Source organism: Oncorhynchus mykiss, chromosome 2 (assembly GCF_057628025.1).
Source record: "Oncorhynchus mykiss isolate SJ-2025 chromosome 2, ASM5762802v1, whole genome shotgun sequence".
NCBI classification, from domain to species: Eukaryota; Metazoa; Chordata; class Actinopteri; order Salmoniformes; family Salmonidae; genus Oncorhynchus; species Oncorhynchus mykiss.
Window position 1 is genome coordinate 56,959,096 of NC_143023.1, and position 20,477 is coordinate 56,979,572.

At 44.3% G+C, this 20,477-nt stretch overlaps 1 protein-coding gene across 6 annotated transcripts in view; it reads left to right on the forward strand.

Annotated features, from left to right (window-relative positions):
• LOC110492317 (transcription factor SOX-6) overlaps positions 1–20,477 on the forward strand; it is a 155,049-nt gene that overhangs the window by 14,108 nt on the left and 120,464 nt on the right. For all 6 annotated transcript variants that reach the window (XM_090203137.1, XM_090203145.1, XM_036951247.2 and 3 more), the window contains exon 2: positions 20,147–20,218. The gene's annotated coding sequence lies outside the window, so the exon portion shown is untranslated. The remainder of the gene's footprint in view (positions 1–20,146; positions 20,219–20,477) is intronic.

Here is a 20,477-nt window from a genome sequence, read left to right on the forward strand (position 1 = left end):
GTGTGTGCCTTTCCAAATGATGTCCAATCAATTGAATTGACCACTGGTGGACTCCAATCAAGTTGTAGAAACATCTCAAAGATGACCAATGGAAACAGGCTGCACCTGAGCTCAATGTCAAGGGTCTGAATGCTTGTGTAAATTAGATATTTTAGTTTTTTATGTTGAATTCATTTGCACAAATTTATTAAAATGTATTTTCACTTCGACATGATAGAGTATTGTGTGTAGATTGATGAGGAATGTTTTTAATGTTTTATCCATTTTAGAAAAAGGCTGTGACGTAACAAAATGTGGGAAAAGTCAAGGGGTCTGAATACTTTCCGAATGCACTGTATCAAGGCAATTAGAAATACCAGACCGGGCTAATTTGATCTAAGTTGATCACTAATAATCAGAATAGTATGAGTGTGCTCTTCTCGACCATTGATGGTCTACCCCCGCAAACCTATGTGAACTTTCCTCAAAATCTAAATGTGATAAGTTTGCGTAATATTTCAGAGATTAGATAACAAACACTAAGCTAGGTATCAGTCAAGCAAGATGAGAAGTTTGATGATATGTGCCCTACCCTAACACGCAAAGGCACTATAGATTTATTTTCCCAGGCTGACGCAGACATGCTCGGGAAAGTGATCACAACTTAAGCCTTCTACCTGCCTTCTCGATCCTATCCCCACCACCTTCTTCAAAACGGTTTTAAATGCAAGCTATTGTTAATCACAGGCACTTTCCTCACTGCACTAAAAAATGCTATGGTGAAACCCCTTATGAAGAAAAGTCATCTAGATTTTTCAGCTGTTAGCACTTTTGGGCTAATCTCCAACCTTCCATTCTTAAGCAAAATTCTGGAGAAATTGGTTTTCGGGCAGCGAAATGATTTTGTGCCAACTGTATTTAAAAAAACAAAAAATCCAATCTGGTTTTCGTGCCCACCACAACACAGACACAGACTTAGTTAAAGTGATACATTATCTTATAGCCGACATAGATGCCAAACAGCTCTCTGTACTCTTGGATTTAAGTGTTGCATTCGATACTGTTGACCATGAATTCCTTCTGGACAGACTGGAGAGGTGGGTTGGCCTCCACAGATAAATTATTAGACTGTATTAGTGATTTAAATACTTGGATGGCTCACAACTTCCTCCAACTAAATCAAGACAAGACCGAGGTACTTATTGGTGGAGCCAAAGCACAGAGCGAGAATCTGGCCGCACATTTTAATTTGCGGGCAATAAAGATAAAACACCAGGTAAAAAAAACTAGATGTCATTTTAGATTCTGAACTCAATTTCAAATCACACGTTAGGAATGTGACCAAAATAGGTTTTTACGATCTGAGGAACATTGCCAAGGTGCGGCCGTTTCTCTCTCAGGCTGATACAGAGAGACTCATCCATGCTTTTAATTCAAGCAGGCTTGACTACTGTAATGCTCTCCTGTCTGGTCTACCCAAGAAAGCCATTGGTCAACTGCAAAACATATAGAATGCTGCAACACGGGTTCTGATCTAGACCAGACAATGAGCACAGATTACACCTGTTTTAAGGTCTCTGCACTGGCTGCCTGTGAGTTTTAGAATACCTTTTAAGATTCTTCTATTGGTTTTTAAATCAATCCATGATTGTGCACGATGTCAGACATGCTTTTAAGTTGTATTCCCAGTTGGTCCCTCAGGTCCTCTGGCACTGGCCTTTTAACTATCCCAAAGCCTAGGACCAAGAGGCATGGAGAGGCAGCCTTTAGTTACTATGCCCCCAGCCTGTGGAATAACCTGCCAGAAAACACGAGGGGGGCCCAAACTGTGGACATATTTAAAAGAAATCTTAAAACATACCTTTTTAGCCTTGATTTTCTTTATGGTGCTCTTTAGTCATTCAGTGTTTGTCATTATTTTGTTTTTTTATCCTCTTGTGTTTGTTGTGTAGTTAATTGTTTTTATTCGTTTTTTCCTGTGAAGCGCATTGCATTCCATGTCTGAAATGTGCTGTGTAAATAAAGCTTGATTTGATTTGATGAAAAGGCTTCTGAAGTTTGTCATTTCCACTCTGAAATGTCAGACTGGATTTTCCCTTACGGAAAATATATCAACCCCTACAAAAATGTCCATTAATTATAATCCCTAAATTCACATTTCCTGTTGCTACAGGATTATTTTCCTGCTGTAGCAAACTGGCTCAAATTAAGATCCTGCTCCCCCCACCATCCAATTATAAGTCTGAATGGGATCATACCTGACAAACCAGTAATAATGACAACCCAAACTGTGCTTGGGCCTCCTTCTGCGAGAGTCACTTAAGTGCGTTTGCGCCTCTCTCCCCAAATGTACTTTGCTATTAGACATCGAACATGCCCCTTGAACTCACCACAACAATCAAACCAGTACTTTTCTGTCCCCCAATGTATAGCAGCGTCTCATTTATTTCTCCTTTTTGTGATCCCCTTATCTCTCTCCTTCACCCCCTGTCCTCCTTTGAAAACATTGAACCCATGGTCATCTTGTCTTTAAGGGAATCCTCCAATCTATTCTAAGCATCCCTGAAGCTAACCGTGGCAATGGGCTGCACCTGCAGGCTGCAGCATAGGGCGAATAAAGCAGTACGTTTGAGTGAGTGGTTTTAGACAACAGGCCTCAACAAAGGACCGTGGCAGTATCAACACAACCTTCAAATCGTGACTTCCACCACCACCCAACAGGGAGAAAACCGCTGGATCGGCAGCCGTCTTAATCATCAGTTTATTTAGGCTTGTCAAAGATAATACCTGGAGGATTCCATGTAAAGCCCACAGGAAATGACATCGTGAGCCAGCAATGAAGGAACCCAAAGCCAATCCAATGAAGAGTAAAAAATACAACTACTAATCTTACCCTACAAGGTACTGCTGGTTTTCTCTTCTACCTGATAGTTAATTGCACCACCTGGTGTCCCAGGTCTAAATCAGTCCCTCATTAGAGGGGAATAATACAAAAAAAAACAGTGGAACTGGCTTTGTGTTCCAGATTTGAATTTGAGGAACATCTAGAGGCACTCAAAAACCCTCCCAATGCATCCAGCCTGGCCAGGCAGCACAGGGTCTGATGCTTGCATGGGGTATGCCAAATAGATCAGTGTCCCTTGTTTATATTCGCCACTGTACTGTCTGTAGCTCCCGTCATTGTAACTTTATTAGTACATTTTTTTTTAAAAGACTGAATCGTTGTAAAAGAGAAACAACATAATTCTGCTGGGTCTTTTCTCGATCGTTCGATGACTGACTTCTAAACGTTGGTGGTACAGCCAAAAGGACATGTCAAGGAGCTGTCCTCTGGAAGTACACTGTAGGTAAACTGTTGACAATTTTTTTTGTTTTTGGGGGGGGGCTCCTTAAAAGCCAATGGAGTGCTGACTTTGTGATCGTTGGCAGAGTGAGATGGCCTAGTAGTGACTGACACTTGTGCTTCAGTCGTCCCTCTTATTGCACTGCAGCAAATTCTTTGTTTATTAATGGAAGCCTCAAGGATTTACCACAGTGGGAAGGAACACCCGCTAGGCTAGCAGTTTTGTTGATATCCAATAGATCTATTACCCCCCCCCCCCCCCCCCCCCCATTTACTTCCCCTTGTAATGTTTCAATGTTTTGCTTTCCCTCCCTCTCGTCTTTCACTTTACCTTATTTCATCTTACCTCTTTTTACATCAGAGATTTGTTCGTTTGGTACGTGCGTTAAAGCCTTAATTAACCTTAATTAGGAGGTAATTGGCTAATAATTCCTCTAGCTGTTAAGGAGGCAGAAGGCGGCAGCAGGTTTAGTTCCAAGAATGTTGCTTAGCGTCTTCAACTACTAGTCAATGCAATCGTAAAGGATGAGACCTGCAACATGAATGGTTTATGAGCAGGTTCTAAAACAGACTATGAACAGGCTACGAATGGTCTCCAGACCAGGAAGCTTACAATCCCCGAAGCTGTCTTCCACGAGCACCCCAGCCGCAAGGACGCACAAAGGGAAACTAGGAAAATATGAACACTCGACTTGGATCGAAATGGGATAAAACAAATCATAATGAAGTTAAGCCTGGCTTTCTTTCTGGTGTGTCAAGGGAGAAAAATGGCCTTCCTTCACGAAACAAAAGACGCGCCACAGAGGAAAGCGGTGAATGAGTTACCGTATGAAATAACAAAACATAGACCAGCTTTTGTTAGGCTCCACTCCCACACATTTCAGTGTGTGCTTTACGCACGGTCAAAAGGCTGACACCAGACGTGGCGAACAAAAGGGTGAGAAGGTGTTGATGCTTGTCTGTCTGCGCCACATTGCCTCTAGGTGAGTATGTGTGTCACCTCGAGGTCGCGGGGTCACGTGGCCTTTGGCTCGATCATTTCACACCACAGTGTTGACCACCTGCGAGACGGTCTAAGAATTATTACCAGTTGTCATGTTTTTTTGCTAGTGTTACTACCGTTTGTGTTTAAGAACAATGGTTTGCAAAAATGTTGAGTTAAGAGCTTGAGTTCATGAATGTGTTCCCAGAATCCTATTGGCAGAGCTGGATTTGAACCTCCAATCAGAGTAAAGTGCACAATTAACAAACGCCTTGACTCTTTTATGAGATCCTGTGATTTTTTCTCTGTGGTATTGACATACTGTACATCTACAGTTTGTCTTCTTCTGGATGGGGTTGAAAAAGGGAAATGTGCTGAAATGTTGTGGTGAGGGTTTGAGGTTTGGCCTCCCATGCAGTTCCCATGAGCCTTTCTGACCATCTGAAAGGGCTGCTGAAACTGGCACACGCCACAGACATACAGATGCACTGGCATAACACACTTGCACACACACACTTGCCCTCATACACACACGTATACATAGCACACGCACACACACTTGCACGCACACACCCAAGCAGGGTATACTGTATGTATTGATATGTATCACAGTATGGAGTCATGTCGAGATGTTGTGTAACATATTTTGGTGCCTGGATGAAATGCTCCAGCCTTCAACTCCCATGAGACCACACTTCACCACTCTCACAGAGGCTGCTACTAATGGGGCGTGGCGGCAACGCTCGGGGCGTGAGGCCTCCGTGGTTGGACCGCCAGGGGAAGGACAGTGGTCCCATCCACCCATGACCCTATAGCTGACGCTAATTGGTCGGTGGCCAGCAGCTGTCGACGCAGGCTGTTCCCGTGGTTTCCAGCTTGGAGAGAGGCCTTTAATCAAACTGTCGTCATTACGAGGTGGTGGTGAGAGTTGGGCCCACAGTAAGACTGGTTCTGTTTGGAGGCCTGGGATGGGGAGTGAGGCCACAGGAAAAGGGATGGGGCCCACAGTAAAACTGGCTCTGTTTTGGAGGCCTGAGAGGGGAAGTGAGGCCACAGGGAAAGGGATGGGGCCCACAGTAAGACTGGCTCTGTCTTGGAGGCCTGAGAGGGGAAGTGAGGCCACGGGGAAAGGGATGGGGCCCACAGTAAGACTGGCTCTGTCTTGGAGGCCTGAGAGGGGAAGTGAGGCCACGGGGAAAGGGATGGGGCCCACAGTAAGACTGGCTCTGTCTTGGAGGCCTGAGAGGGGAAGTGAGGCCACGGGGAAAGGGATGAGGCCCACAGTAAGACTGGCTCTGTCTTGGAGGCCTGAGAGGGGAAGTGAGGCCACGGGGAAAGGGATGGGGCCCACAGTAAGACTGGCTCTGTCTTGGAGGCCTGAGAGGGGAAGTGAGGCCACGGGGAAAGGGATGGGGCCCACAGTAAGACTGGTTCTGTTTTGGAGGCCTGAGAGGGGAAGTGAGGCCACGGGGAAAGGGATGGGGCCCACAGTAATACTGGCTCTGTCTTGGAGGCCTGAGAGGGGAAGTGAGGCCACAGGGAAAGGGATGGGGCCCACAGTAAACTGGCTCTGTCTTGGAGGCCTGAGAGGGGAAGTGAGGCCACGGGGAAAGGGATCGGGCCCACAGTAAGACTGGCTCTGTTTGGAGGCCTGAGAGGGGAAGTGAGGCCACAGGGGAAGGGATGGGGCCCACAGTAAGACTGGCTCTGTCTTGGAGGCCTGAGAGGGGAAGTGAGGCCACGGGGAAAGGGATGGGGCCCACAGTAAGACTGGCTCTGTTTGGAGGCCTGAGAGGGGAAGTGAGGCCACAGGGGAAGGGATGGGGCCCACAGTAAGACTGGCTCTGTTTGGAGGCTTGAGAGGGGAAGTGAGGCCACGGGGAAAGGGATGGGGCCCACAGTAAGACTGGTTCTGTCTTGGAGGCCTGAGAGGGGAAGTGAGGCTACAGGGAAAGGGATGGGGCCCACAGTAAGACTGGTTCTGTCTTGGAGGCCTGAGAGGGGAAGTGAGGCCACGGGGAAAGGGATGGGGCCCACAGTAAGACTGGTTCTGTTTGGAGGCCTGAGAGGGGAAGTGAGGCCACGGGGAAAGGGATGGGGCCCACAGTAAGACTGGTTCTGTTTTGGAGGCCTGAGAGGGGAAGTGAGGCCACGGGGAAAGGGATGGGGCCCACAGTAAGACTGGTTCTGTCTTGGAGGCCTGAGAGGGGAAGTGAGGCTACGGGGAAAGGGATGGGGCCCACAGTAAGACTGGTTCTGTCTTGGAGGCCTGAGAGGGGAAGTGAGGCCACGGGGAAAGGGATGGGTTCGGGAAACCCAGAATAGAAATGCACTCGTACGCTTTGACTGACAACCCTGAAATCTCTCCATGTGAAATCCGGTTGAGCGTTACAAGGTGTATAACATGGTATTCTGTGTTTTAAGAGTCCAACCACGGTTCAAGAGACAAGCAATGATGAAGTGTTAAAAATGATTAAGGCTACTTGTTTCTCTCACATTGCCTTATTTGTGTACAGTGTACTGTACAGCCCTGTTTAAGCAGGAGTCCTATTCGCTGGGCTGCTGAGGCATACTGTTTCTGGATGACGGAGTATTGAAGAGTGGCTTTGGCACCAGTACTGACTGGGTTGGACTGCTGCAGGACTGCATGTGACCTCATGTAATCTAACACGCTGTGTACGATATGACCGATAGCAGTTGAGGTTCACTGACATTTCTATTGAAGAGTTTCTCAAACGCTCCTCTCGTCTCGCAACTGTAGCGCTGTGTACAGCAGCCCACCTGAAGATAATTACAGACATTTCACGGGACCCACCTGTTGTGCAGCCAGCACTATTGACGCAGCCCTCGTGCAGGGGAAGAAAATGGTAAAACACTTCACTTTTCTAACGAAAAGCCGAGTCAGTCTCGGGACTGATAGGGTTATGAAGGGAGATTTGGTCGGTCTGGCTTGCCGGACTTACGCTGATTCAGAAGCAAGTGTAGCCAGAGGAGAATAACTTTTCTCATGGCTCCCGACTTATTCTTTCCCTTTTGTAAGGGCCTGCCTTCAGTAGAACTGGAAACTAGCTGCCTCAGCAGGCTGTGGTCATGTGGTAGTCTCCTTTTCGCAGAGCTTACACGGTGTCCCCCCTTTTTAATATGGCAAATATAGGCTGACTTGTGATGTCAATTGTTATTGCTGGGTCCATGCTGTAGGAAAAATCTCATTTGCTTTACTTAAGCTCCTGTCATAAAGGCGCTATTGTGGCACCCATGGCCCGCTTGGTGAAGTGTTGCTGGCTCTATTCGCACCATACATTGTTAAACTTCACGTGTGTTTTTACCCCTCCAGCGTGCCGCCAGTCTCAATGCACAATGGACTCTGTGCCTGTTTTGTTCACGGTGCACACCGGAAAAGGGTTAAGTGCCAACCTTTTTATGAGACAGATTTGTGAATACGAGCAGCCATGGAAGCCGCCGCAGATGATTGTATGTTCTTGTGCTCGTTTGTCATCGCGTACTTCTATAGTACTCGCGTACTTCTAACACACTTCTATAGTTGGTGGTCCGGATGAAAGAGAATAACGACGAGTGCTTTCGATGGTGTCGAACGACTTCAAAAACACATACACCCCCTTTCTGCCAGGTAGGTTTGTCATGGGCAATTGACAGCCCCCCCGCCGCCAAACAGCCAATCAGGTTGTCGTCTCCCCTCAAGTTCTAAGGCGATTGGTTGTGATTCAGAGTTCGTCTTCTTTCGAAGAGGAGAGAACTCACCGCGTTGCACGTGCACAGCATTAGGATCCGTGGGAGTGACGAGGGTAGCTGTAGCGGATAGGTTGTGGATCAATATGTATCTTTCTGTCTTTCTTTGCTTCTTTTCTAATCATGCCTTCTCAAGCACAACCATTCCTGTTTAACCTCAAGTTACGGGGACGTTCTGCTGAATGTGCATTTCACTTGATTAAAGCAGTGGTCAGCACGACAGAAGCTTGTCTCTGGAGAAAAGGTAGACGAGACAGTTAAGAGACAATGAAGATCCGATTCAACCGCTCTCACCCTTTTCCCTGATCTAAGAAAGCAGCTTCAGCACCCCACTGTGAAGACGAGGAGGACTTTTGGAGTGAGCACGTTTGGTTGGACATTTCCTGACTTAAAGGAAAACACCACTCAAAAACAATCTTTTGGTATTTGCTCCATTAGTCCACATGTCAGCAACACGTTTTCAAGATAAAACGTAAAAAATACAGAAAGTGTCACGGTATGATGCGTTTTGAATCTTAGGAAAGTAACTTTGTGGCGAGTTGATGCAAAACGCATCATCATGATGATGTGGCAAGGTACAATTTGCTTTTGGAAAGTCCTATATGTTGATTTCTGACACGCAAAACATTTAGGGACTCTATCAACAGGGGACCAATGAAAAACAATACCTAAAGATAGTTTTTGAGTAGATTATTCCTTTAAGAGATTAAGAGAGACCTGTCTAACTCCCCAATCCCAATCTCAGTTCCACAACACACTGTACACCTCCTTCCTTGAGTTCCATCATATGATAGATTTGTGTTTCTCCACTAAATCATTTCCCTCTCTCGTAGATTAAGCCCCCCCCCCCATTCATTTACTTTTACACACGCAGCAATTAATTATAGACCTGAGCTGGCCTTGTAAATTAAAGCATGCCAGTTGCTATGCTAATTGCCCTGACAGTTTAAATTGTTGGTGGGGCCATGACACAGTCAACATCAGGTTGATGCTGTGCAACCGTTCAGTACAGTGCTGTCAAATCTTTAGAGTTATGATACTGCTCTGGGATCAGTCCCCTTGGTTCTGTGTTTTGTCGCCTTCATGGGTTCTTCCGATATCTCCACACAGGTCAGGAACTGTTTCTTTGTGTTTTTCTCTCTCCGACTTTTTCTCTCTCCGACTGTACGTTCAGGGCCGCCAGAAAAATTGCGGTGAGGCGGCATTTGCCACAGCACTTTCCAATCGGGTGTGGCAACTCCACACCACTTAAAATCTATCGACGCAAAGCATTAAAAAGAGGGGCAAAGTGCTGTTTTTTTTTTTATTGATTTGCCTCATGATTTGTCAACTCACGTACAGGTTCTCTATCCTTCACACCGGTGTGCTGCTGCAGGCTCTTTGCTTGACCAATCAGATTCACAGAAATCGCGGGTTGGGTGGGCCGGGCACAACACACAAAGCTCAAGGCATGCTCGCCACTTTCCTCCGGTATTTATTTAGCACGCGTGATAGCACACCACTCCCGACAGACACAAGCAAAAACTCTTACATAAATGAACCTGCCTATACACCTAAACATTAGCGATCTGATATGCTGTATTGCATGGAAACAATACTATTGTTCAGTCTGATCAACTGTAGGCTGCTAACAACAGCAGCTGCATAGTCTAGCCTACTATGTGTTATGATTGTTCCTTGTATAATGACAAACTGGGGTGTAGGTTTAACTACTTTTAATGAACATATACTTCAGCTAGAAAACTCCTTGTTTTGCCATGCAAGGCATTCTTCAACCAGCCGATTCAGTGTTAACCAGGTCTTTTGTGAGCCAGCACCATAGCATTTCAGCCATGCAAGGCATCCCTTACCTTGTTCCCCTCATGAATGTGTTGACTTGGAGTTTTCATCCATACTGACATCTGGGTCGTTTTCAGTAGGTACGAAACAAAAGAAAGCAGCCCGAAACGGGGAGATACTATTTGAACCCCATATAAAAAAAATGCTTCTTTTCTGAAAACATTTTGCTACAGTTTGTCCAAATGAACACAGCCCTGGTGTATTTATAGCCCATTTGTTTGTGAGAAAATGCGAATGGGAAAAAATGTGGTTTATATTCAGACTTGGGCTGACTAGGCTACCTAGAACTTTTCAATCCAAATTGATGAACTGGAATGAATCAATAAACACAATAGCTGTTTAAAAAAAATATATATATATTAGGCCTACAGCTGCATGTGAGTTGTATTGTCCAATCATGTTGCTTTCTCCTTGTCTGTGCATAGGAACCCCCTAGGCTTTCTTTGAAATATAATTCATATAAACAAGTACAAGGTTGCTGCAGTTCGACAGGATTTTCATCTTCCTCGAGGCCAGGAGTTTTTCCAGGAGTTATTTCTTAAAACCATGTGACCTGATTAGAGAAACTCACGGCATACCGTATAAGGTCCAGAGTTTTACCTGGTTAGGTTACCAGATCAGGAAAAACAATGGGCCCCAGAATTATTATTATTTTTTTAACACCTCACCACTCTGGGACCTGTGGTATATCTCTCTTTTGGTAGTGTTATGACTGTTGAACTTTTCATTTACGGTCTCTACGAGCTCACAGGTCTGCCTTTCGGGGTCTGTCAGGGGTCTGTTTTCCCGAGAACACTGTCTAAGCCCAAGAAGGCACTTCTTCTCACGATAGGTATTTTCATGCGAAGACCGTCGGGCTCCTCGACTCCCTCGCAGGGCCTCCTTTCTTCTCTCTCACGCAGTGACGTGTTTGTGCATACCAACAAAAGAAGAGAAATCCTATTCACGGCTCCCTCTTGACATTCACCCTTGTTTTTACAATGTTCGGGGATAGTTTGCAGAGTGGAACAGGCTTTGTCTTGAAAACCGGGAAACAATGGTAGCGAGCATAATGTAATCTTGCCTAAGTGTACCGAGCAAGGGTGAGGTTGAGACTGATGTGTTGCCACTTGCCCCCTTTCCCCTCACCTCTGCAATATTTCATGTTAACGACGGCTTCAATAATGCTTGTTGTCAGTTAAGTCGATTCAGTGTTAATAACCAGGTCTTTTGTGAGCCAGCACCATAGCATTTCAGCCATGCAAGGCATCCCTTACCTTGTTCCCCTCATGAATGTGTTGACTTGGAGTTTTCATCCATACTGACATCTGGGTCGTTTTCAGTAGGTACGAAGCAAAAGAAAGCAGCCCGAAACGGGGAGATACTATTTGAACCCCATATAAAAAAGGCTTCCTTTCTGAAAACATTTTGCTACAGTTTCTCCTAATGAACACAGCCCTGGTGTCTTGGAACCCCTCATATTGGGGGTTGCATTCTCAATGAGTGAAAGAGTGGCTACAAAAACAAGGCATCAACCAGAACATTATAAAGGTACAGTATCGTTCCCTGGGGTACACAAATCTAAAAATACACAATGTACATTCGGAGGTACACATAATGATCTCACATGGTACCGTTTGGTACCTTTTACGGTACATGTGCAGATAAAGAGTATAATTTTGAATATAACAGGTACAATCATCATATTCTCACCCTCAAAAAAGGGGTACAATGTGAAGGTACATTTCTGTTTACCAGGGTACAAATTATTTTTGTGTACCCTCAATACCCACCATAAGGTACAATTATGATTTTTTTGCCACCTAGAATAAACTAATGGCTTTGTCACTGAGGTGGTACCTAAAAAAGGCACATTTCCATAATTATTATCATCATCATAGTTCCCAACATGCTCTACTACAGGTAGATTAAAAAAAATAATACAAATTCAAACTGTTGGAATTACAAATCACTTTGCAGGCCAGCATAATGTCACTTGCAGGTTGGGCTGCAAAGTTCTGGTAACTTTCCCAAACTTCCCAGGTTTTCCAGAAATCCTGGTTGGGAGATTAATGGAAACGGAACTGAATAAGCAGGGAATCCTTCAACCAGAATACACTCAATTAGTATTTGGTAGCATTGCCTTTAAATTGTTTAACTTGGGTCAAACGTTTTGGGTAGCCTTCCACAAGCTTCCCACAATAAGTTGGGTGAATTTTGGCCCATTCCTCCTGACAGAGCTGGTGTAACTGAGTCAGGTTTATAGGCCTCCTTGCTCGCACAAGTTCTGCCCACCAATTTTCTATAGGATTGAGGTCAGGGCTTTGTGATGACCACTCCAATACCTTGACTTTGTTGTCCTTAAGCCATTTTGCAACAACTTTGGAAGTATACTTGGGGTCATTGTCCATTTGGATGTTGCTTCAATATATCCACAATTTCCCTGCCTCATGATGCCATCTATTTTGTGTAATGCACCAGTCCTTCCTGTTGCAAAGTAAAATCAAATCAAATGTATTTATATAGCCCTTCGTACATCAGCTGATATCTCAAAGTGCTGTACAGAAACCCAGCCTAAAACCCCAAACAGCAAGCAATGCAGGTGTAGAAGCACGGTGGCTAGGAAAAACTCCCTAGAAAGGCCAAAACCTAGGAAGAAACCTAGAAAGGAACCAGGCTATGAGGGGTGGCCAGTCCTCTTCTGGCTGTGCCGGGTGGAGATAAGAGAACATGGCTAAGATGTTCAAATGTTCATAAATTACCAGCATGGTCAAATAATAATAATCACAGGCAGAACAGTTGAAACTGGAGCAGCAGCACGGCCAGGTGGACTGGGGACAGTAAGGAGTCATCATGTCAGGTTGTCCTGAGGCATGGTCCTAGGGCTCAGGTCCTCCGAGAGAGAGAAAGAAAGAGAGAATGAGAGAATTAGAGAAAGCATACTTAAATTCACACAGGACACCGGATAGGACAGGAGAAGTACTCCAGATATAACAAACTGACCCTAGCCCCCCGACATATAAACTACTGCAGCATAAATACTGGAGGCAGAGAAAAGAGGGGTCAGGAGACACTGTGGCCCCATCCGATGACACCCCCGGACAGGGCCAAACAGGAAGGATATATCCCCACCCACTTTGCCAAAGCACAGCCCCCACACCACTAGAGGGATATCTTCAACCACCAACTTACCATCCTGAGACAAGGCCGAGTATAGCCCACAAAGATCTCCGCCAAAGCACCCCCACAACATGATGCTGCCACCCCCGTGCTTCACGGTTGGGATGGTGTTCTTTGGCTTGCAAGCCTCCCCTTTTTCCTCCAAACAGAACGCTGGTCATTATGGCCAAACAGTTATATTTTTGTTTCATCAGACCACAGAACATTTCTCCAAAAAGTACAATCTTTTTTCCCTATGTGTAGTTGCAAACCATAGTCTGGCTTTTTTATGGTGGTTTTGGAGCAGTGGCTTCTTCTTTGCTGAGTAGCCTTTCAGGTTATGTGGACATAGGATTTGTTTTACTGTGGATATAGATACTTTTGTACCTGTTTCCTCCAGCATCTTCACAAGGTCCTTTGCTGTTGTTCTGGGATTGATTTGCACTTTTCGCACCAAAGTACATTCATCTCTAGAAGACAGAACACATCTCCTTCCTAAGCAGGTATGGCGGCTGTGTGGTCCCATGGTGTTTCTACATGCGTACTATTGTTTGTACAGATGAACGTGGTACCTTCAGGCGTTTGGAAATTGCTCCCAAGGATGAACCAGACTTGTGGAAGTCTATAATTTTTTTTCTGAGGTCTTGGCTGATTCCTTTTGATTTTCCCATGATGTCAAGCAAAAACTGGTTCTGCACTGAGTTTGAAGGTAGGCCTTGAAATACATCCACAAGTACACCTCCAATTGACTCAAATTATGTCAATTAGCCTATCAGAAGCTTCTAAAGCCATGATGATATTTTCTGGAATTTTCCAAGCTGTTTAAAGGCACAGTCAACGTAGTGTATGTAAACCTCTGACCCACTGGAATTGTGATACAGTGAAATAAACTGTCTGTGAACAATTGTTGGAAAAATTACCGAAACTATTGTTTGTTAACAAGAAATTTGTGGAGTGGTTGAAAAACGAGTTTTAATGACTCCAACCTAAGTGTATGTAAACTTCCAACTTCAACTGTATTTGAGACTAAATAGATTTTTATTTATGTATAATATTAAGTTAAAATAAAAGTATTCATTGTTCATTCAGTATTGTTGTAATTGTCATTACTACAAATATTTATCAGTATCTGCTTTTTTTGGTCCTCCAATAATCGGTATCAATATCGGCGTTGAAAAATCATAGTCGGTCGACCGCTAAACTGGGGTACAATTATGTACCTGTAAATAAAAGTTCAAATGAGGACCTTACAGGGTGCTGCCCCTGTGACAAGTGGCTGTACCCCTTTAGGAACAAATCGTAACGTTTCTTTCTGAGGGTGTAGCACCGTCAGTGAGTGCTCAGTGGATCCACTGACCTAAGCTCGTCATTTCCGGATCAATTGACCTCCATTGTAGTTTAATTGACCGTTGCTGTAAAACAGTATCTGAGTAGTGCTGTGCTTAGTACTGCATTGACATCGCAACACCGAAGCTCAGGGGCTACAAGTGTTATTGAGATGCTCTCTGTCTCACAGTGTCTCTTGGTCTACTATTGAATGTCTCAGTGTTTTTTTTTTCTGAGCAGAACTGACAACTGGGATGAGACAACACATGGATGTTTTGGTGTGCCGGCAATGTACTGTATTCATGTGTTTGTCCAACTGCATGCCTTGCACCATGTGTGTATTTCTCCACATATTTACCCTGGTTGTACCCCTGTACCGTCTTTCGTTGGTCAATGTCTCACGAAAGGTATTATCTCACAAACTACCTGACATTTTGCCAAACAGGTTGCTAGCTACCCTATAATTGAACCCTTTTCAGATCCTCACTCAAACAGGTATGTTCTATAGCTGCCTGAATGTTCGCCTAGCATGGACAGTAATATTTGACAGCTGATAGAACACTTGCCAAACAGGTAGCAGCCTTTTCCCAGTTCTTAGGGAGGGCCTGGTACGTGTATGTGTGGAGGGGATAGACTTGTTGTCGGTTTGTCTGTGTGTATGTGCATGTGATGTGATGTGATGTGTGTGTGTGTGTGTGTGTGTGTGTGTGTGTGTGTGTGTGTGTGTGTGTGTGCGCGTGCGTGCATTATGTGCACAGGAGAGTGTGTATGTTTGTATGGATCCTCACTTTTTGCCCAATGCTCCCACCAGCAGTGCAGGAGGTGGACTGGATGGGGCCCAGTAACTCAATGACATGGTGGATGTTCTCTGAGGGGAAGGCCTGTCTTTTGTTATTCTGCTACCTCTGTGACAGACCTCTGTGTTTTCCTGAGCAAATGTATAGACCTCGATTAGTTAGGTTATCGTGGCAGGGTCGTGAGCCTCTCACCCTCGCCTCTATGCACGGACAGAGCACTGACCTGCACAGTGACATTTATTTAAACACACATGTACATGAACGCACATGAAAACACATGCGTGCCTGCACGCACACGCAAATGTCTTCGAGGCTGAACGCGTCTTTTGAGCATGTCGCATGCCATATACTGTGAAATGAAGGTATTTATGTTAAGGAGTGTGTGCGTGTGAAGTGTGTGCGGGCTAGTGCACGTACGTACGTGTGTGTGTGTGTGTGTGTGTGTGTGCTCTAATGTGCACACGCATGTGTGTTAAGTGTGTTCTGTGGCTTGTTCTTGTCCTCTCCTGGGTAGCCAGCTGTCTTTCTGATTACCCAGCATCCTCCAGGTGTTGAGGCCACCAGCTGCAGATGGGAGAGTGGCGAGGCTGTGTGGACCGGCGGAGAAAAAGAGAAGGAGAGAATGGAGGAGAGGAGAGCTAGAATAACTGGTTCTGCAGATATCTGGAACGTGTTCAGACGAGCTAACGAGAGAATGTGAACGGATCTTGAGAGATCCTAGTGTAAGGTTTTTTTTAAAGGTGGGTTTGACTCTGTGGTATTATGGAATATCTTATGGGGTGGCAGTGGTTGTTCTGCAACTGACTGTGTAACAGTCAGAAACAGGCTCTGGGGTGAAGTTTCGCTTAGGTACAGATCTAGGATCAGCTTCCTAGATCTAGGTTGTTTGGTCACTTAGTTGGGTTGTTTTCTTTATTGGTGCTACGTGTAGGTTTTGAGACATGACCCTGCGTGTTAGATCAGAAGACCGGAGGTGTAGTTTAGTAGGGGTGTGGCTTTCAGATGGTTATTTTTAGCCACCCGTGAGAGTAAATGTCCTTCCTGTTCATCTGTTCTGTTGTACTATTATCAGATGTTAAGGTCGAACATTGACGTTTTTGTTGCTTCAATGAGACTTACAAAAGTGTATGAGTTTTCTGAAAGCCTATGTAAATCCCATTGTTGGGATACAATAAGGTGGAATACTTAAGTGATAATGCCCTCGAAGTCGGTGTTTGGAGGATATATTGGCACCGGTGTTGTTAGGCCCGAGACTAATTTGAGGGCTGGCTTCAAGGGCATGATCACAGTTATTGTTATTTTTCCTTTTTCTTACCCCCCTTTTCATATCCAATTTGCAATCCAGTCTCATCGCTGCAACTCCCAAACGGGCATGGGAGAGGCGAAGGTCGAATCATGCGTCCTCCGAAACATGACCCCCCCAAACCGTGCTTCTTAACACCCACCCGCTTAACCCAGAAGCCAGCCGTATCAATGTGTCGGAGGAAACACCTTTCAACTGACGACCAGGTCAGCCTGCAGGCACACGGCCCGCCACAAGGAGTCGCTAGAGCATGATGAGCCAAGTAAAAAATGCCAGCTGATTCATGATATCAACAAGTTGAGAAACGCTGCCTGCCTGTCTGTCTCGTTCCGACTCCCTACACGTTCATTACTATGGGACAACTGGAGATTGAATTTGAATATTGAAACAATGTTGCAAATGTCGGAGAGACAGACATCAAGGTTTATACAAATCTCCGCTGTTGAAAACTGAATGTTAGTGTAAAAGAAATGTGAGATAATGTCTAGATGCTTTTATAGTAGAGAACAAGTTTATAAATTGCTTGGCTGGGCTGGTGAAACAGTAGATTACGCAGTCAGATGGAACAGAGTAAATAAACATTTCAACATCATAGATTTAGCCGTGGAATAGACACCGGCTGGAATGCGGTTTTAACCAATCAGCAATCAACCCACCCATTTGTATAACTTGTTGTAATATGTAATAAATAATCGTAATATTATAGAAGAATGCGTCAAATGCATTTTTTAATTTTTTTTAGGAATGGAGGTATGAATCTTACGGGTGGCCAATAAGATTTATCTGAAAGCCACACCCGTAATAAACCACGCCTCCTGGAAATACTTGAAGGATTATATTCAAAAAGACCATTGAGACAAAAAAAAAATGTTGAATTATTGTTCAATTATCCCATGTTTGGGTAATCCTTAACAACCCAACTTGTTGGGTTATTTACACAACCCAACTTGTTGGGTTATTTACACAACCCAACTGCCTGCATCAAAATGAACCCTGTGTGTGTTCTGTCCAATATAAACCCTGTGCTGGGTTACCAAATAACCCAAATTGTTTTTTGTTTTTTTGAGTAGGGGCAACTTTACCCTATTCCATAGAACAGGGATATGAGTGGATGATTCTAGCTCAGTGGTGGTGTTTTCTGCTGAGTAATTGTTTAGTCGTGTAAGGGTTCTGGTTGTTTTTGTTGGAAACGCTCTTAATTGTACCCTCAAAGAAAATAATATGGTTCTACTAGAGAATAATTGTCTTGATTAATCCATGAATAAAAGATCTTATGTGCCCCGTATTAGCTTGTTTTCTTCATTGTTCTCAATTAGCTTCAAATTGTAGAATCAAAGGCATGTTTGTTTCGACCGTTTTGACTCTCTCTCTCTCTCTCTTTCTGTGTGTGTGTTATGTTCACATGCCATTTTTCGTTAAATTTTGTCCTGACTTCATCCTACCAAATTATTAGGTTCACATCTTCAGTATGTACAGTGCATTCGGAAAGTATTCAGATTCCTTATTCTCAAATGGATTAAATCAATGTTTTTCCTCATCAATCTACACACAACAACCCATAATGACAAAGAGAAAACAGGTTTTTAGAAATGTGTGCAAATGTTTGTTTTTTTAAGTATTCAAATCTTTCGATATGAGACTCGAAATTGAGCTCAGGTGCATCCTGTTTCCATGGATCATCCTTTGTAGTAGAAACATCTCAATTCAATTGATTGGACATGATTTGGAAAGGCACACACCTGTTTTATATAAGGTCCCACAGTTGACAATGCATGTCAGAGCAAAAACCAAGGACAATGCCCCCATTCACAGGGCACGATGTAAACCATATGCCATGGCTGTCTCAGTCACCAGATCTCAACACTTATGGGAGATTCTGGAGCTGCGCCTGAGACAGCGTTTCCTACCAGCAAATGATTACATTTTTCGTGGAAGAATGATAATTCCAAATAGAGTTCCAGCCACTTGTAGAATCTATGCCAAGGCACATTGAAGCTGTTCTGGCTCATTGTGGCCCTAATAAGACACTTTATATTGGTGTTCCTTTATTTTGTCAGTTACTGTACCTGTAGTTTGGTCTCAACAGACACTGCTCTAAGGTGAGAACATACAACATATCAGGTTAAAGGCCCAGTTCAGTCCAAAAAATTAATTTGACAAATTTCCACAATATGAGTTGGAATAATACTGTGTGAAAATGATCAATTGTGAAAATTACGATAATGCCCTTTTAGTGTAAGAGCTGTTTGAAAAGACCAGCATGTTTTGTTGGGATGGAGTTTTGACTTCACCAAGCGGTAAATTATTTAACAGACCAATAAGAAAGAGAGTTCCAAACCTCTCGGCCAATAACAGCAAATGTTCAGTTTTCCCCTGCCCACTCAGACCACTCCCAGACAGTCCTAAGACAATTCTTGCTTAAGAAATTGCTCATTGCTAAGAAACTATTTGTTTCTTTTTCACAATTTGAATTCAAAACAATCACAGTAAGGTACTTAATTGTTACCCAGAAATGAGTTGTCATCGAAATTAAAAACATTTTGCAATGGAAAGCAGAAAGTCCTGTTCTCTCCTATTAGGTGTCTAATGAGCTGGTCTGTCCATTTCCTTTCCTGTTACCGTCCTCTCATCCCTACTGGGCCTTGAAGTTTTCCGGCAACAGCTCCTGCTTTATTGTATTTATTTGTTGCCGTCGTGCCACAAACCCAGGTAGTTAGGGATGCTTGTGGATCAATTAAGGTTGACTCACGGTAACTGACAGTCACAGGCAGGTGAATAGGCTCTTTAGAAGCTAAGTAGCTTGTGAGCGATCACCCCCACCCCCACCCCCCCGCATCCCAAATGGTACCCTATTCCCTACGCAGAGCACTACTTTTTCCAGGGCCCATAGGTTTCCTGTCAAAAGTAGCTCACCGCATAGGGGATAGGGTGCCACCGCCTTCTTCTCCCTCCCAAGTTTTACGAGGACAACATGTCCTACTTCAGCAGCGTCCACAATAATCAGGATAACGACAAGGCTGCCAACTTCAAAGCTGCGTTCAATAATCGTGATGTTGTGTTTCCGGGTTTGTGTGCCTGCGTACAATGTGTGCTAACGTTCATGTGGTGCCGTGTGATGCGTCATAACTTTACACTGCCTCTCCCACATATAGGCTCTCTGTTGGATAGGCAGCAGGTATGAAAAGCACATTGCATGCCTATATGCAAGGGAGGGGGGACAGAAATGTACAGCACTACGCTAGAGATGGAGACGGTAAGCGTCATTTATTAAAGATGCCCTGACCTCTGTTTTTAGGGGCAACACACTGAGCGAATCGTGATCATTCACACAGAACCTAATGAGATATTTCTCATTGCAATCAAAACAACAGCAGCTTAAGTGGCAATTACGCATGGACTAGAGGTCAGCGCTGTGGCCTGCAGCACATCTACCAGTGTCAGCGTGGGTTTGAATGTGACCCGCTGCCTTCGTCACACACTCTTCTCCTATCTCTTCTCTGTCCAATAAAAACGTTTGTGGGAATTCACACTCCGTGAAAAACTGAATACATAACATTGGCATTTATGTGTGCAAGATATGACCTTGTAATCATTACGCTGTCCATATGTGTTTACATTGTGTGTGTCCCCCCCCCCCCCCCCCCCTTAATCGCAATGTAATGATGACCTCTTGTTTTTGCTCTTTTTTTCAGGTGACGTTCATGAATCCAAAAACTGACCCATAAGTGAGCTGAGGGTGTTGGGGTTGAAGTCTCTCTACTGCGGTAAGTGTTGAAGGCTATTCTAACTTCTACTGTGGAAGACATCAGTTCTCTTTTTTGAAGTTAAGCTTATTCTGGACGTTGCTTTTTAACGGTTTGGAGGAAATCGACAAGGCCAAAGGGAAGTAGAAAATAAGTAGAACATTTAAAAAAGTGAACATTCACTTTAAATCTTGGAATTCTTAGTGCATATGTTGTGCTATAAAGAAATGTGGCGGTCTTGTAGAACTGGTAATGTCAGTGGCGCGCACACCTTTTCAGG